Source organism: Podarcis raffonei, chromosome 16, assembly GCF_027172205.1.
Source record: "Podarcis raffonei isolate rPodRaf1 chromosome 16, rPodRaf1.pri, whole genome shotgun sequence".
Classification (NCBI taxonomy): domain Eukaryota; kingdom Metazoa; phylum Chordata; class Lepidosauria; order Squamata; family Lacertidae; genus Podarcis; species Podarcis raffonei.
Window position 1 is genome coordinate 36,858,413 of NC_070617.1, and position 18,134 is coordinate 36,876,546.

The window sequence follows — 18,134 nt, forward strand, 5'->3', positions numbered from 1 at the left end:
AATGAACTTTGGCCAAAACAAAAAACAAAAAAAAAACCAACCATCACATTATGAATGAAGCAAAGCAAGAACATCTTTGATTTGGACTTTACGCATACATTCTCCCAGTCCTTCCAGAAGAGAACAAAGCTGGAGCTTGCTGTACTTTTCTAAGTGCATATGGCGCCCCCTGCTGTCTGCATCACATTTGCAAATGTGGAGACATGAACTGAAATAAAGGGGGAACAGAGGAAGGTGTCTTATACCGAGACTATTGGTCCATCTAGCCCAGTATGGTCTGCACTGACTGGCATTGGGTCTCCAGGTTTCCTGACATGGGAATTTCCCATCCCTAACTGGGGATGCAGCGGATCCCTGCTCTTCCACTAAGCCATGGCCAGCACTACTTTTCGAAAGAAAGAAAGAAAGAAAGATACTGTAACTCACCATGAACACCTCCTTTGTTCTAGCAGAATGACAATGGTGCCCACTTGAGAGGTGCTGGAACTGAGTCCTGGTGAGTTCTGGCTGGGAAAAACCAACTTTTGGCTATTGACCCTTCCAGGGTTTGTATGTGTGGATAGGAAGAAGTACAGACAAAAGGAAGGACTTTCTTCACATAGCACACAGGTAGACTATAAAATGGGAGATGTAGAGATGGCCATAAATCTGGACAGTATTCAAAAAGGCTTAGATAAATCTAGGTGGGTGAAGCTGCCAATGGCTACTAGTCATGATAACTGATTTTTTTCCAACGTCAGAGGCAGAATTCCAGTTTCTGGATAAGATAAGTAGCAGAGGGCTATTTCATACCCTCCAACACTTCTCTCATGAAAATAGGGACGTCCCATTTCATAATGATAATTTTACTACTTACACCCCACACATTTTACTGGCTTGCCCCAGCTACTCTGGGCAGCTTCCAACATATATAAAAACTCAATAAAGCATTGAAGGTTAAAAAACCCCACAACCCCTTCCCTAAACAGGATTGCCTTCAGACGGTTCAGGGATCAGATAACTCCATACCCTCCAACATTTCTCCAGTGAAAATAGGGACATCCTAAGGAAAAGTGGGACATTCCAGGATCAAATCAGAAACCAGGACGGCTTCTCTAAATCAGGGACGTCGCTGGGAAATAGGAACACTTGGAGGGTCTGCTATTTCACATGTCCTGCTTGTGGCCTGTGCAGTGATGTCTGGTTGGCTACTGTGAGAAAGAGGCTGCTGGACTAGGTAGCCCCCGGCCTGGTCCAGAAGGATTCTACTTAGGAAATTGTTTCTTTCTTTTTATACATTTTTATTAATTTTTTAACATATCAGTTCCAACAGTCATACAACATAAGTTCTCATCTTATACAATGTTTTAGACTTCCGTCAACACCTCTGATGATTTTTCGTTCTTTATCACTTATTCTGCATTTCTTAATTTCTGTATTACATTTAATTGTCAACTAATAATTCTCTTCATAGTCTTTCTTGCAGTATTTCAAATAATCCACCTTACAAAACTTCTTGCAGTCCTACTAGCGTAATCTGTTCCTCACAATTACTTTTCAAATAGTTCATATATTTACTCCAGTCTTCTAAGAATCACTGATCCCGCAGGTTTCACATCCTTCCTGTTAATTTGTCTACTTCTGTGTAGTCCATCAATTTCATCCTCCATTCTTCTTTTGTCGGTAGTTCTTGCTTCCATTTTTGTGCCGGTAATATTCTTGCTGCTGTCTACTTAGGAAATTGTTTCAATCCGAAATTATTTTGTGGTCTGGTGTTTTTGTTTCTTTGTTTTGTTTTGGCCCGGGGTGTGATCTGCCCAAAGGTGGAATCCAGTACCAGAAACTTGGCATCCATATCCACACCTGGGCAGCCCAAAGCCCCCTCTGGATTGCTTTTGAAATGTTGTAAAGCCTTTCATGGACTCAGTGCCTGTAATTTCTAAGCTGCAATGAGAAAGGGGGCTTCTCCCACACACAGTTGTTGCTAGGAGCTCAAAAGCTGTGGAATGCCATGTTGAGACAACCTCTAAGACTTGTCACGGTACCCTTTAAGGGGAATATTGACTCCTTCGGGGGTCTTGAAAATCACACCGGCCTCCGGGGAGAAGAGCTGTGTTCTGGAATTTGCATCTGCAGTCGCCATCTGCCTATGTTGGGAAGAAGACAGTGGTCTGGTTCTCACTGAGATGGTAATTAAACCTGTTTCTGATCCTTATTCCTTCAAAGTGCAGGTTACAGTTAATGTTTATTATCTTTAAATCCTGCTTGAAAACTTCCTATGGGCATTTAGTTTATTTTTATGTACATTTATATTTATGTGCACACTACCAGCTCATATAGAATATCAAGGAGGGCACAACAATGTATACAATAAAACATCAAGCACCATCAAGCAATACAAAATGATCACTAAAATGACTGTTAAATGAAGAAAGATTAAACAGCTACATGGATCTGTCGGTATACTAAGATCTGTGACTGTGTCTAGTAAGATGGCCACTACTGAGCACCACATTTTAAGAAGGATACAGTGGTACCTCGGGTTAAGAACTAAATTCATTCTGGGGGTCCATTCTTAACCTGAAACTGTTCTTAACCCGAGGTACCACTTTAGCTAATGGGGCCTCCTGCTGCTGCTGCGCCACTGGAGCACAATTTCTGTTCTCACCCTGAAGCAAAGTTCTTTACCCGAGGTACTATTTCTGGGTTAGCGGAATCTGTAACCTGAAGCATCTGTAACCTGAAGCGTCTGTAACCCAAGGTACTACTGTATTGACATGCAGAGGAATGCATGCAGAGAACCATCCAGTTGAGTATTATCTGCGTTGACTGTCAGTGGCTCTGCAAGGTTTCATATAGGAGTTTCTCCATCCTACCTGGAGAGACCAGGGATTGAACCTGTGACTTTATGCATGCAAAGCAGATGCTCTACCAATGAGCTATAGTTTTCCCCCTGTCTCCCGTACTTCACCTCTGTCTTGGGCCAGAACGTTGACACATATAAAGTTCAGTAGCACAAGTTTATGGATCTTGCAATGCAAATATGATTCCACAAATGCCACCCCCCACCCATGACTGAATCAAGAAAAGAAGCTCCTTTACTCCTTTGAAGCAAAAGCAGACCCTCCAAGTGTCCCTATTTTCCAGAGACATGCCTGATTTAGAGAAGCCATCCCAGTTTCTGATTTGATCCCAGAATGTCCCACTTCTCCTTATGGCATTCCCTTTTTTTCATTGGAGAAATGCTGGAGGCTATGGAGTTATCCGACCCCCAAGCCATATGAAGGCAATCCCGTATAGGGAAGTTTTTTTAACATTTAATGTTTTATTATGTTTTTATATCTGTTGGAAGCTGCCCAGAGTGGCAACGCAGTCAGGTGGGTGGGGTATAAATTGTTGTTGTTGTTGTTGTTGAATAGGGCATCCCTTTTTTCATCAGAGAAATGTTGTAGGATATGTGAAAGCAACACGGAGTCTTGTGTTACCTTAACAGCGTGTATATGTATACGGGCAATTCCTTGGCCTTCAAGATGCTACAAGACTCTTTGTGTGATATTCAGTGATTGCTGAACTATTACCTTTTGCTGCACGGCAGAGGGCCCTGTGCTACAATGAGCAATAAGGATGATAGCTTAGTAATCCTCTAAGTACTTGCCGATGAGAGCATGTGCTAGGGTTGAATGAAAAAGACTTGTGCATTTTTGTGTTTAGCCATATATGAAAAATGAGATCTTTCTTGCACTTTTTAAAATAGAAAAATGGGGCCACTCAACATTTTCACCTTTGTTTGTGTGAAACTGGCATATATGCAATCTGACAGCGAGATCATGTGACATCAGTTTAGAATACTGGTACCACATGGGCAGTAATGTGATTTCTGATTTGCTGTCTTGGCCTACGTGACTTTGCCAAGCAACATCAGGTATCTGTGGTGCCTGACCCTGCAAAGCTCCTGTTATGGTTCAATTTCCCTCCCTCTGAAGGAGTGAAGCCGAATGCCATGCCTGAGCCAAGTGTGTGCACAGACCATAATATTTGATTTGGACCCTGCTTTGGTGCTTTAGAAAAGAATGAGAATCAGTCCAAAGTACTTCAGCTAGGCGTTCAAATCCACATCCTGATTTGGAAAAACAGAACTGCTTGCCTATCCTGTTCACTATCATGGATTGTTATAGCTATTGTCAGTGCTTTTTTTCTGGGGGGGACTCGGGGGTACGCATACCCCTAAATATTTTGTGAATCTGAGTTTGGCGTCATTGAGGGGCAGTATTTCAATATGAGTAGGAGAATGAGATTACCCCTAAACATCTTTTAAAAGAAAAAAAGCAATGGTTATTGTTATTTAAATAGCTATAACATTGTTTTCTTTTTGACAGAACTGGATGAAATTTGCAAACATATTCACTCCTCCATAGTGGATAGGGTCTGCCAAATTATAGACAAAATGGTTCATATGTTCTTTTGTTGGCCATTTTTACATGTTGATTCTTTCCCCAAAATGAAGCAATCTACAACTTTTAAATTTCTTTTAACTGAGCAGAATTTAATTGAGCAGAAATTTGCAGGCAAGGTATTCCCTTCTGATGGGATAAACCCTGTCAATTTTTAGGAGGACAGCTGCAGTGGTTTTCTTCTAATGACAGAATTTACTGGTTTGTAAGGACTAAAAAGGATTTCCTTACTCTCTCCTAGCATTTTGTGGACAATTGATAGTAAAGCGGCATATGTGGAAGAGGTGACCTTGGACATGAGTTGGGTTGTGGGGTTTTTTTAGGGGTTTGTGTGTGTGTTTTGGCGAGGCACGATTCATTTCTATCCCTCTGGTTTTGCAGACTTCACTAAAAAGAGGACCATAGAAAAATTTGCACCATAGAAAGTAGCATGCAAAATTTCAGAAGGGTGGGTGCAGGGGCTAGGGCATTGTAATGAATGGGGGAAATAAACAGCGTCAGGCTTGTTTTCAACACCCAAAGTCACAGAAACAAAGTGCAAAGCTGATTTGACAGGAGTGGAAGTGTGGGCATGCAACACAAAGGAAGGAAGACTTCCAGGCAAACACCACAAGCAGAACAAGAAAAGAGCACGGAACAGACAAAAACAAGGTGATACATTATTTCAGTTTCCCTCCTCCAAAGCATTGTGATTTGAGAGACATGGTCCAATAATTTCCTTTGATTAAAAGTGAAACCTGTCAGTCACAAAATAGTTCCCCATACCCACTCCCCCCAGCCTGGCATTTTCCTGATATGGCAGGCTGGGGGGAAAAGGTTTCAATTTTTGCAAACAATGTTGTCTGCCACATTTTTCTTTAATCCAAATGTCCAAAGCACTTTGATGCTCCCCATTTTGACAAAAGGCATTTTGGACAGAGCCCGCTTTAACTTGGGCAAACCTCAGGTCTGTCTGAAGGAGCCCTCTCGATTGTGAACGAGGAAAGCTTACTTTCAAAATATCAGTTGCATTGAATTTCTTGTCCATCCCTACTCACTTTCCTATAACCTTAAAGGTAAAGGGTAAAAGGACCCCTGACCCTTAGGTCCAGTTGTGGACGACTCTGGGGTTGCAGCGCTCATCTCACTTTATTGGCCGAGGGAGCCGGCGTACAGCTTCCAGGTCATGTGGCCAGCATGACGAAGCCGCTTCTGGCGAACCAGAGCAGCGCATGGAAACGCCGTTTACCTTCCCACCAGAGCGGTACCTATTTATCTACTTGCACTTTGATGTGCTTTTGAACTGCTAGGTTGGCAGGAGCAGGGACCGAACAATGGGAGCTCACCCCATTGCGGGGATTCGAACCGCTGACCTTCTGATCAGCAAGTCCTAGGCTCTGTGGTTTAGACCACAGCGCCACCCACATCCCTCCTCCTATAACCTTATGCTTTAATAAATAAATAATACATAAAATAGAATGTATCAGACATTCATCATAGTCACCCACCCCTTCTCTTACTGCTGGCAGCTTTGCCTGTCACTTTTCACAAAGGTTTTAGTGCTACAGCATCAGCTCCCGGCACCAAGCAGCTGGTGATAAACATTACCGGAGGTGGGATTTTGAGTCACACAAACAGAGAACAAAATGATCCTTGCTGTGTCGGGGAATAGTGCAAACATCTTCCCACAGGCAGCTGAAATGGAAGAGGGAGGATCCATTTCTGGGGAGAAGAGCTGAAGAGGCTACCAAGAGGCCTCCTTGCATCAGCTTTGAACTCCTGCAAAACCACCTCCTACCTGGGTGGCAGCTCACAAGGTCACAGCCAAGTAACACTTAGGTAAAGGTAAAGGGACCCCTGACCATTAGGTCTGACACTGGGGGTTTGGCACTCATCTTGCTTTACTGGTTGAGGGAGCCGGCATACAGCTTCCGGGTCATGTGGCCAGCATGACTAAGCTGCTTCTGGCAAACCAGAGCAGCGCACGGAAACACTGTTTACCTTCCCGCCGGAGCGATACCTATTTACCTACTTGCACTTTGATGTGCTTTCGAACTGCTAGGTTGGCAGGAGCAGGGACCGAGCAACGGGAGCTCACCGCATCACCAGGATTTGAACCACTGACCTTCTGATCGGCAAGTCCTAGGCTCTGTGGTTTAACCCACAGCGCCACCTGCGTCCTGTAAGTAACACTTAAGGATGGCTAATAGGGCAGAAGGCAGGGAGCCCAATCAAATGTGGAGCCAGAGCTAATGAGGGGCAAAGCCAGCTAATTCTACTTTTTGCCCATCCTCTTCCTTGATGAGTTCTTTGAGGTGGAGACTCAGGTTGGTGGGGCAGTGTCCTATTGCTCTAACGGACCGGCACCACGGACAGCAATTCCCAAGGAAAGTGTGGCCACCAACCATTTAAGCAGAGAAGAAAGGAGGTGTTGGTAGTGGAGAAAGAAACCAGAAGTGGAAGAAACTATGGCAGCGGAGGAGGGACATTGACCAAAGCCAGGACTGGCCCAAGACATTTTGCTGCCTGAGGCAAAGGATGCAGGGACATCTCCCCTGCTCCATGTGCAAAAACTGACCAGGCTGGCAGTTGAACTTTACTTCAGCCTCCTCCATTGCACTTGAAGGTAGGAAACTAGCTTAGGGGGTGCAGGGCAGGCTGCATGGCACATACACAAACAGCTGTGTTCACCAGGGCTGTGCAATAAATCAGCATACCATTGAATACATGTATTGAAATAACATTGCGGTAAGTGTTTCAACAAGGCAATATACTGTTGAACAAAAGGTGGACACTTAACAGCTTCCCAGGGGGTAGCTCAGCTGAACTGATACTTTGCAGATAATGTGCAGTCAGGTATCTCCAGCTTTGTTTGCTCTCTCCCTCCTAAGCAATAAGAAATTGTGATAAGCCCTCACACAAACCAGCAAACTCTTACAGCTTAGCTGGTATCTTTCCACTTAAGGTAAAGGTAAAGGTACCCCTGCCCGTACGGGCCAGTCTTGACAGACTCTAGGGTTGTGCGCCCATCTCACTCAAGAGGCCGGGGGCCAGCGCTGTCCGGAGACACTTCCGGGTCACGTGGCCAGCGTGACATCGCTGCTCTGGTGAGCCAGAGCCGCACACGGAAACGCTGTTTACCTTCCCGGTAGTAAGCGGTCCCTATTTATCTACTTGCACCCAGGAGTGCTTTCGAACTGCTAGGTTGGCAGGCGCTGGGACTGAACAACGGGAGCGCACCCCGCCGCAGGGATTCGAACCGCCGACCTTTCGATCGGCAAGCCCTAGGCGCTGAGGCTTTTACCCACAGAGCTCAGCTAATTATGCAGAGCCTTCTAACAATCCAGGAGGAACCCCCCATGGCTAGAGAATTAAAGATCCAGTGGCAAAGTTAAGAAGTAAACAAAGACTGCTTTCTTTTAGGGGAAAAAAGAGGGGGAAGAGTTTTATTGCTATTTTCTGGTGGTGTTTATGTTGTTGGTTCCCCCTAAATAGCTTTCATCATATTGAAAAGGAAGGGTTTTTAAAAAAATTTAAAGGACACTGTCTTTTTGCTTGCTTGGGTCCCTCCTTCCCTCCCTTCCATAAAAAGGGAAAGATGGTGGGATGAGGGCTTGGGAGGGGGGCTCTATGGGGCAGGTGTGGAGGGGAGAAGATTGAGCTAGCTGCCTTATGTTGAAATGGGAGGTTGGGTACTATGTGAGAATGATGGGGAAGGTGTTTTTCGGTAAGCAGTGTAAGCAAACATGTGTCTACTCACAAGCAAGCCCTACTGAATTCAATGAGGCTTACTCTCAGTAGAAGTAAGTTTAGCTGAACTCAGTGGGCCTCATGCATGCACAGATTCCACTTAGACCTCTGAGTGGGGAAGCATTTGCAACTTGACTTAAACTACTCTTAAATTAGTTAAAAATATATTATATGGAAGTTTATTTCAAATCAAATCAAAATCCATTTATTGTGAGGACCATGCCTGAGCACAAGCATCAACACTACAATAGTTAAAAATATTAAAATTCATTACATACTATGCCAACAAAACCTTCTTCCCACAGAATAGAAAAGGAGGGGAAACGAGCAACGAGTTAAACAGACAATGAAGGGGTCTTTACATTGTCGTCCATAAATCTTTCCCTGGCTTTCATGGCCTTCATCACAAAAACCGCTACCACATGGGTAATGCGTGGGTTTGCATCAACTAACAAAAATTTTACTCTATCTTCAGGACTGGTTATAGAGTTGGGTATAATTTGCAGCAATGCGTCTCTAAAGCCCGAGTAAATGGGGCAATAGAGGAGGTAATGTGTAAGATCCTCTTTAATTTTCATAAGGCAAGGACATAAACGATGTTCTACTGGGGTTTTTGTGTATCTACCGGTCAAATAAGCAGTTGGCAATGTTTGAAACCGTGCCATAGTAAAAGCTCTCTGAAGGGTGGGATCAGTGATCTCCACCAAGTAGTTGGCACAGATTTTGACTGCTTTTACTCGAGGGAATGGAAGTTTATTTAATATTTTTATTAAATCTATTACTTCTTTACATTTTAAGGCCCTCCACTGCTGCAGGGAGCCTCGTCAAGGCCCTCGGCTGCCTCAGGGAAGTGTGTCGCACCTTTGCCACCATGGGAAGGTATGGAGGGACCTTCTGCTGCCATGGCGAGGTGTGGCAAGGCCCTGTGCTGTTGCAGGGAAGTACGGCACACTCTCCACCTCTGCAGAGAGGTATGGTGGGACCTCTGCTGCCACAGGGAGGCTTGGCAAGGCCCTCCACCACTGTAGATATAAATCATGATATATCATGATATGATATTTAGCTAGTGATATATCATGATGTTGCAAATCAGATATTGCCCAGCTCAAGTGTTTACCTAAGACAGCTGCCTCACTTTGTCTCATGTTAGGGCCAGCCCTGACAAAGGCAGTGTGGCAGCCCAAAGGAAACACCTTACCCAGGGTGCCTGAAACCTGACTGTGCACCTAGTCTGGAGATAGACATGTGCTGCACACATAGAGGGGTGTGTGCAGAGATGAGCAGCATTCCTGTCCAATATAGCTCTGATATCACACAATCACTATCGATCTCTCCCCCCTCTCTATATAATATTTATATATTTAAAATCATTTTAAAACTGCTTTAATGTTTTAAAAATCTCTAAGCAGTGTACACTTAGCACAATATTAAAAATAATGCCCATTAAAAGAAAAAATGGAGTTTAAAATCAATAAAAAGGTATAAGAGCAAATGTATTAAGGAGATATGTACCGTACATATAAATCATACACTTTCCTCTGCATTCAACATTCTCTACATTCTGAGTTAACTAAGACAATCAAGTGAATTCCTAAAGGGTTGCAGACTTGTTTTACTGTCTTGTTGAATAGTCTTTGACTTTCAACTTTATTGATTATTCCAGTGTTTTAAACCACTTGTGGCTCCCTTTTGACCTTTGCAAGGTGGTATGGAAATGGTGTTCTAAAGAAATATGTTTCCAAAACAGACACATTGTCTCTCCTTTTGATTCCTTTTGATTCCTTTCACTCTCTATATCCCAAATGCACATGTGTAAAAACACTGCCCCAAAGAACCATTTTATATCATCTTACACAGGGTTGTTTTTATTTTTTTTATTTACATAATTTTATCCTGCTTTTCAGTTGAAAAAGGCGCCCAGAGTGCATTAACATACTGCCCATAAAACAAGACAGTATCTGGCCTTAGGCTTGCAATCTAAAAGACGCAACACAAAAGAAAAAGAGAGATGGGAAGGGAGGAGAATAAAGTTACCTCAGGCACCAATCCTTAAAGTTCAATAGTAGTTCATGTTAGGGCTGCACACTAGATTTGGCCAAAGGCTGAACTAAACCGATTTTTGTGAGTTCAGAATCTGGGCTTTGCCTGATTGAGGTGCATACAGCCCCAGACTGGGTCTCTCAGAGCAACCTGGGCTCTCAGGGGGTTGGTGCTGACTTTTAAAGCCCTAGACACCCTCGGTCCAGTATACCTGAAGGAGCATCTCCACCCCCATCGTTCACTGAGGTCCAGCAGGAGGCCAGACAAGACTCTCCTGCTGGTCTTTGTTCACAACCCTACAGGTAGGAACAGAGCCACTGTTGCTCAGTGCTACTGAGACCCATCCATCAGGGGCAGTCCAGAAGGATACTATAGCCAGTGGTTCTGAAGGCCACTGAGAGATTGAGCAGCAGCAGCAGCATGGCACTCCTCCTGTCCTTCCATCTTGGACTACTTGGACTACTGCAATGTGCTCTACGTGGGGCTACCTTTGAAGGTGACCCAGAAACTGCAACTAATCCAGAATGTGGCAGCTAGACTGGTGACTGGGAGCGGCAGCTGAGACCATACAACACCGGTCCTGAAAGACCTACATTGGCTCCCAGTATGTTTTGGAGCACAAATCAAAGTATTGGTGCTGACCTTTAAAGCCCTAAAAGGTCTCGGCCCAGTATACCTGAAGGAGCATCTCCACTCCCATCGTTCAGCTCAGATACTGAGGTCCTTCCCCAAGGGCCTTTTGGCAGTCCTCTCACTGCGAGATGTGAGGTTACAGGGAACCAGGCAGAGGGCCTTCTGGGTGGTGGCACCCACCCTGTGGAAGGCCCTCCCATCAAATGTCAAGGAAATAAACAACTATCTGACTTTTAGAAGACACCTGAAGGCAGCCCTGTTTAGGGAAGTTTTTAATGTTTGATGTTTTATTGTGTTTTTAATATTCTGTTGGGAGCTGCCCAGAGTGGCTGTGTGTGTGTGTGTCTGTCTGTCTGTCTGAATAAAAGGCATTGGGGGGGGAGAAGCTTGGGGGAGGGGGAAGGACACACAGACACAGCCAAACTGAGCAGAATAAACCTGGAGGATTCAGTCCTGAGGCTGCAGGGTTTGGAAGGGGAATTAAAGAGATGCACTCTCATTCCCGGCCCTCTTCCTGAGTGTATATGTACTTAGGGATTAAAATGCACCTCCATTAAATGTTAGCCATTTCCCCTTAATTGATTAAGGGCCAGACCTAGGATACGTGTTCTTGAGGTTGGCCCAGCTGGGGTTGGGTCAGTCCCCTGGACTGGGTAATGGAGGGGGATGTGCATTGCTGCACATCAGGCATGGCTGATCTGGTCATTGCAGGATGGTGAGTAGCTCAGCTTACATACATCTGGATCCTGCTGAGAGTCATTTCCGCCTCTGAATAGACTTTGCGTTCTGCGAAGGCAAGCCACGAGATGTATGCCTCTGCAGATGGCAAGGAGAGAGCAGACTTCAGCTATTGTTGCTAAACCTTTTTCTCTGCTCGTTCCATTTCTGCCATTCTGTTTCCCCCACTGGAAACACAGCTGCGGAGTAGCCAGAAGAATTTCAGCAATCAGATAAGAACAAGTGGTGTAATTTCAACACAGCCCTTTTCTTGCCCGTCGCTTTTTGATTTCATTAAAAAAAATATTGCTTGGCTTGAAGTTTGCTCAGTAGAGTGGAGCAGTGTGGCTCAAAAAGGCAGCCCGCCGGAGTAAACAGAAGACCACAGAGAATATATAGTGGTGGTTTCATTCTGCTGCAGTGGGGGTGAAGAACCTCAGGCCTGGTGAGGTCAAACATGGCCCATCAGACTTCTCTATTTGGCCATCAAGAATTTCTCTAGGGTCTGCTTCTCCACTGGCCAATCCTGTTCCATACTTTCCTTGAGTGCTTTTGCCTATCTGGAACATGTCCTGTTACGATGAAGGTGTCTGTTGCTTACCTGGGTGGAGAAAGGCATGGACAAAGCTCAGATTTATACTGTACAAAGGTAACCCATCCACTGCTCTATCCACTTTTACCTGTCCCTGCCCACCGCTTGTATGCATGGAAGAGGTTGCACTGTTGTTTTCAAATTCTGGGGACTCCAGCTCAGAGGCTATAGTAAAGATATGGCATTCTCTGTGACACTGGAGTCCTTTACTCGTAAATGGGCCAGGCCTCTTTAAGAATAAAGCAGGCATCCCCAACCTGCAGCCCTCCAGATGTTTTGCCCTACAACTCCCATGATCCCTAGCTAACAGGACCAGTGGTCAGGGATGATGGGAATTGTAGTCCAAAACATCTGGAGAGCTGAAGGTTGGGGATGCCTGGAGTAGAGGCTCTACCCATCAGGGGCAAAACTAGCTACTCAGAGGAAGCTGCAGAGGAGGCTCAGTTTGGGTCTGCTGGTTGCTTGGGCAGCATTCAGTCCTGCCTTATTTTCATAGCAAGCCTAGTTTCCACTTGGAGCTATCCAGGGTACTACTTATCTTACTTCTTTATGCTTTCTGATTTTCTTCCCCTTACGGATCTGGACTTAGCTTTGTCTGACCGTGCCTTGTTGGAACTTGACATTTGCTTGACTCAACTGTGCTTCTTGGATCTGGTGGTATGTGATCTATTGCCCCAGAATTCTATGCCCAGTACAAGCCCCCAGCTTGAGCTTAGATCCCTGTCCTTCAACTGGGACTGCTGCCTAAGACAGAACACTTCACTTGGGTAAAACAGAACTCTTCACTTGGGTCACTTCTAATGTAAATGCATCCACCCAGGCTGGTCATTGGCTCCCCTTGACCAGGATAGGCTATAAAGACTTCCTGGGCATTCTAGGGCCTTGCATGGTCCACAACTGAGGCCTGAAAATACAGCTGAATCTAACCTAAGAACTCAAGAACCTAAGAGCTCAAGAAAAGCTCAGGAAAGCACCACCTCATGCACCCCATGGTGGTCAAGGTCCATTTAGTTCAGCATTGTCTACCCTGACTGATAGTAGTTTTCCAGAGTTTCAGACAGGAGTCTTTCCCAGCCCTACCTGGTGGCACCTTCTGTACGTAGAGCAGATGTTCTACAACTAAGCCACAGACTTACATAGGAAGCTGCCTTTGGCCAGAGCATGCCATATATCTGACTAGCCTAGTGTTGCCTACTTCCAGGTGTGACCCAAGTAGCACCCTTTAGATGGCTCAGATATTAGTTGATGTGGAAGGCTTTCCACCAGAGTGCCACTCCCAGTCTCAGGAGACTAGCCTTCCCCAACCTGGTGCCATCCAGATGCTCTCAGTCTACAACTCCCATCAGCCACAGGCATTGGTCAGGGATGATGAGACCTGGAATGTCTGGAGTCACTACTTTGATCACTTCTGGAAGTAGACAAGGGTGGCAAATGCTAAAAAAATGCTTTTAAAAGGAATTTGGACAAGGAGGGGGTACAGAGAAGAATGGTCTTTGCCAGCATCCTTCCTCTCCCTAACCTGCCCCCACCGCCGCCGCCGCCGCCACTTCCAGGAGATTCCCTGACAAGCCACAAAAACCACTATTTTGAATCAAGCTGCAAGGACAGCTCTAGATAAAATATACCAGGCAAAAGGGTCCAGGCCTTTTGTTCTTGAATGATGGGATGATCAATCTTGTCCTAAGAATCATAGAGGAATGTCAAATGAATATTGTTGAGGGATGCAACAGGGGATTTTGGGATGCAGGGGATGGGGAGATAAGAGGCAAAGTTAGAGCATTACTGTTCTGAGCCATTAAACAAAATTCTAGTTCTGCTTTATGTGCAGTTGAATGAAGACCTCTTCGTTATTTATTAGCGAGCCATCATGGAAGCCATAACCTGGGTGAGAAGAGGATAGATTTATTGTTGTTCTCTTTAAAGTAGGGAAAGGTTAGTGTGCCACTGGATTCCACACTAATATAACCTTTCTGCTAATGGCAGTGATTAGCATTTGGTAGAAAATGGGAAGAAATTGCTTTTGATATTTATTGATAAGTCTAGCAAGATTTAGCATGACTCTAATAATAATAATGCAACATGTTCAGTGGCTGATACAAAGGTTTTGGATTTCCCCACAATGAACTCAAATAAAATTTTAAAACTATTATTCATAATTAATGCACAGAACCTTTGATGTACACAATGCTTTTAAACAGTGATAGAGCTGGAAAGTGTTTATATGATTAATTGAATAGACAACTTAATTTTTAATAATAATATACTGATGGCTCAGAAAGGTTCCCTCAATGGAAGGATGAGGAAGCTCAGGCCTGAGGGCCAAATATGGCCCTCCAAGCTTCTCTGTGTGGCCCTTCGAACTCTCCCCACACCAGCACCAGCTATACCCAGGCCATGTCTCTCACAGATGCTGCTTTGCACCCTCATTGAGTGTCTTTGTCTGGCTTGGAATGTGCCTTCAGCTTCTCATAATACCCTTTCCTTTCCTGGATGCAAGACAAAGAAGGTTGTGTAAGTGTATGCAAACAAGAGGCTGCCTTCGAAACACATGCCCTTCTCTATTCTCCATCCATGAAAGCAAGAAGCTTCCATAGATGGAGAACAGACGCCATCCAGACAGCAGAAACACTCAAGAAGGGTGTGAAGCAGGGGGCAGTAGTGGGTGTGACTTAGAAGGGCGTATGGCTGGGGAAGGCTGTCACCTGAGGAGAGCCTTGAGACTTGGGGGGTCTTCTGCATGTTAGTATTGCTGGGCAGCTCCTCTGCCCAGTGTGGATGGCCGAAATGGGACTCTTGCTAACATGTCCTGAACCACTGCCTGGGAATAACTTAAAATATCTGAAGGTCTGTCACATGGAAGGTGGCACAAGCTTGCTTTCTGCTTCAGAGCATGGGACCCACACCAATGGATGATGAGAAATGAGAGTCCAACTAAACATTAGGAAGAATATTCTGGTGGCAAGAGCTCTTTCCTAGTGGAATGGGCTACCTCAAAAGGTTGCGGACTCTCCTTCACTGGAAGTTTTTAAATAGTGGTTGGATGAATATCTGTCAGGGATTCTTTAGCTGTGATTCCTGCATTGCAGGGGGTTGGACTAGATTACCCTTGGGATACCTTCCAACGCTACATTTCTATGATTCTTTGTCTGGTTTACTGTCTGATGCCTCTTAGCTTTTTATTTATTTATTTGGAGGTCTTGCCATGCATCCCAATGTGTTCCAGGAAAATGCCTGCTTGTTTAAAGAGATAATTGCCTTTCCACTTGGTATGTGTGTAAGTTGCTTTTCCCTATACAGTGGTACCTCAGGTTAAGTACTTAATTCGTTCTGGAGGTCCATTCTCAACCAGAAACTGTTCTTAACCTGAAACACCACTTTAGCTAATGGGGCCTCCTGCTGCTGCCGCGCTGCCGGAGCACGATTTCTGTTCTCATCCTGAAGCAAAGTTCTTAACCCAAGGTACTATTTCTGGGTTAGCAGAGGCTGTAACCTGAAGCGTATGTGTCAGCGCTGCCCAAGGTCCCAGCTCACACAAGACCAACGCTGCTTCTTCCTCAAGTAAAAAAGTCTTTATTGAAGTTCAGTTTCATTTCCAGACGCGCAGCGCGCAACGCTACGTCTATGCCCTAGACCGTAGAAGTCCCATCTGAATCTCCTCCCCCCTGACACCAGCTTAAGACTCTAGCCTTACTCCACCTCTTCCTCTGTTCCTTCTTTCTCTGGGTCCTCCTGCTAGTCGGAGTTTCAGCCCTCCTAGATTCTTCTGACGCTGAGTCCGCCGACTCTTCTCCCCCCCTCCTTCGGGCTTTAGGACCTGGCTCCCAATCCGGGTTTTCTGCTGTCCCGCGCTCCTCCACATTTGAACTTGGCGCGCGCGCGCAGCCTCCCACTTTCCTTCTGACCGTTACACTTGTGTCACTGCTCCCTCTTTCGGGGAGGCTAGCTGGACCTGACCTTCCCTCCGTTTCCCCCCTCCCCGATGGGGGCGTGGTTACCCCTGACTCATCTTCTCCCCCCGCTGGAGGAGAAGCTGGTCCTGACTCATGTGACTCTTCCCCCCCACTGTGCTCTGGTGGGGGAACTGGTCCTGATCCTCCGCTACTCCTTTGGGACTCCCCTCTGGTTCCTTGTTTATGGAACGTCCCCCCTGGGACTCCCCTCGCCCTTACCATAGGCGCCCCCTCCTGGGAATCTTCTGATTCGCTGGAGAAGCTCATGGAATCTCTCGGGCCGCTGTCATATTCCCCTACGCTCCCCTCTGATTCCTCTCCTCCGCTCTCTATTTGCTCTCTCCCCTGCTCTTCTGCTCCTGAGCCTCTGACAGTATGTAACTTGAAGTGTATGTAACCTGAGGTACCACTGTAAACAGTTTGGAATGATCACAGAAGGTGATCCTAAGTACCATATTTTCCTGTGTATAAGACTAGGTTTCCCCCCTGAAAAATAATGTCAAAAATTATGGGACGTCTTATGCACAGATACATCTCCCCCCATTTTCTTAGATCAGAGTCCCCCAAAATAGGAGGTGTACCTTATACATGGGGGCATCCTATAGATGGAAAAATACGGTAAGTGTTTGATGTTCCCTAACACTCGCAAGCATCTGATTGGAAGCTTCTTTGTCATTGGGAATTAGGCTCTCAAACGCTGCCTATTTACACCCTCCTATGCTTGGAGTGCTATACTCGAAATTACAAAGGCACAGTTTCCCCATGGGAATGCAATCATGCCTGTTAGTGAGGTGATATGATTTTGTACACAAAAGGAGAGAAGTGTGTCTCTTCCGAGGTATTAAGAGGCATAAAGGATGAGGCGGCAACTCCAGAGAGGGTGGGATCGCATGTTGCAAACCACCACAAAAGCTATCTCTTCATGCTATTTTTATTCTTCCTTTTCTTCTCCCTCCTTTTCTCCTTGCAGCAACAACCCTGAGAGGTAGGTTAGGCTATGAGAGCGTCATTGCCCCAAAGTCATCTCAAGGTGCCTCATAGCTAAGAGGGGATTGGAACCTGGGTCTTGTAGAAGCACAAGAAGGAGTTTATTTTGCCAGAGCTATTAGTCCCTCTAGCTCTGTATTGCATACACTGACAAACAGTGGCCCTCCAGGGTTTCAGGTGGGTGACATTCCAAGCCCTCCCTGGCAATACCAGACAATGAACTATGGGCCTTCTGCATGCAAAGTCGTGTTGCAGGGGGTGTGTGGTGTTTGCCTCCTAGGTGGGTCATAAGGAAAGGGTTAAAATGAGTGTGATGTGATTGGCCAGTGAGAATGCAAGGGGGGAGTAAAAGTTAGAGTGGGAGGTTTTGAAAGTCGGTTGAGGTTTGGGAGTTGAGAGTTGAGGTTTGGGAGTTAAAGAAGGAAGAGGGAGGATTAGGTGTGGGTTGGTCGAGTTGTATTGTGAGAGAGTGAGAGGAATTGTTGGGTGGAGTCAGATAGATAGTTGGGGATAATCAGTTTGAAGTTGTTCAGAACTAAGATTAAGAAACTGACAAGAAAAATTAACTGAAACCATAAGCTTGTTCCTGCATTTAAAAATAAAGTTGATTATTTGTTTATGTTAACAACTGTCTGGACTCCGTGTGGCCCCGTGAGAAACGGGGTGGTGGCAGCAAAGAAAGCTATTGCAGTGGTGGCACAGGGTCAATAGACCGTCAAACTTCTGGGGGCCCTGTGTGATCGCCACAGGGTGCCACAACAATGCTATAGAAAAGAGCAAGAGGCAGGAGCATGCCAAATTTTAGCATTGCACAGGGCGCTGGTGAAACTTGAGAGCCCAGAGTATACCACTGCTGCCCTTCTGCTAGCAAGGTGATTGCAGAGAACACCTTGGCAAAGCAGGTGAGCAGACAGTTCAGTCCTGCTGCGTGTTGCTTCACATTCTGTGGGATACAGACTCCTCCCCCATCCCACAGGTCAACTTTATCAGGTGGGTGGGGCAACCCACCTATCTATTTCTTGACGTCATCATGATGTCAGGTGATACATGGGTGGG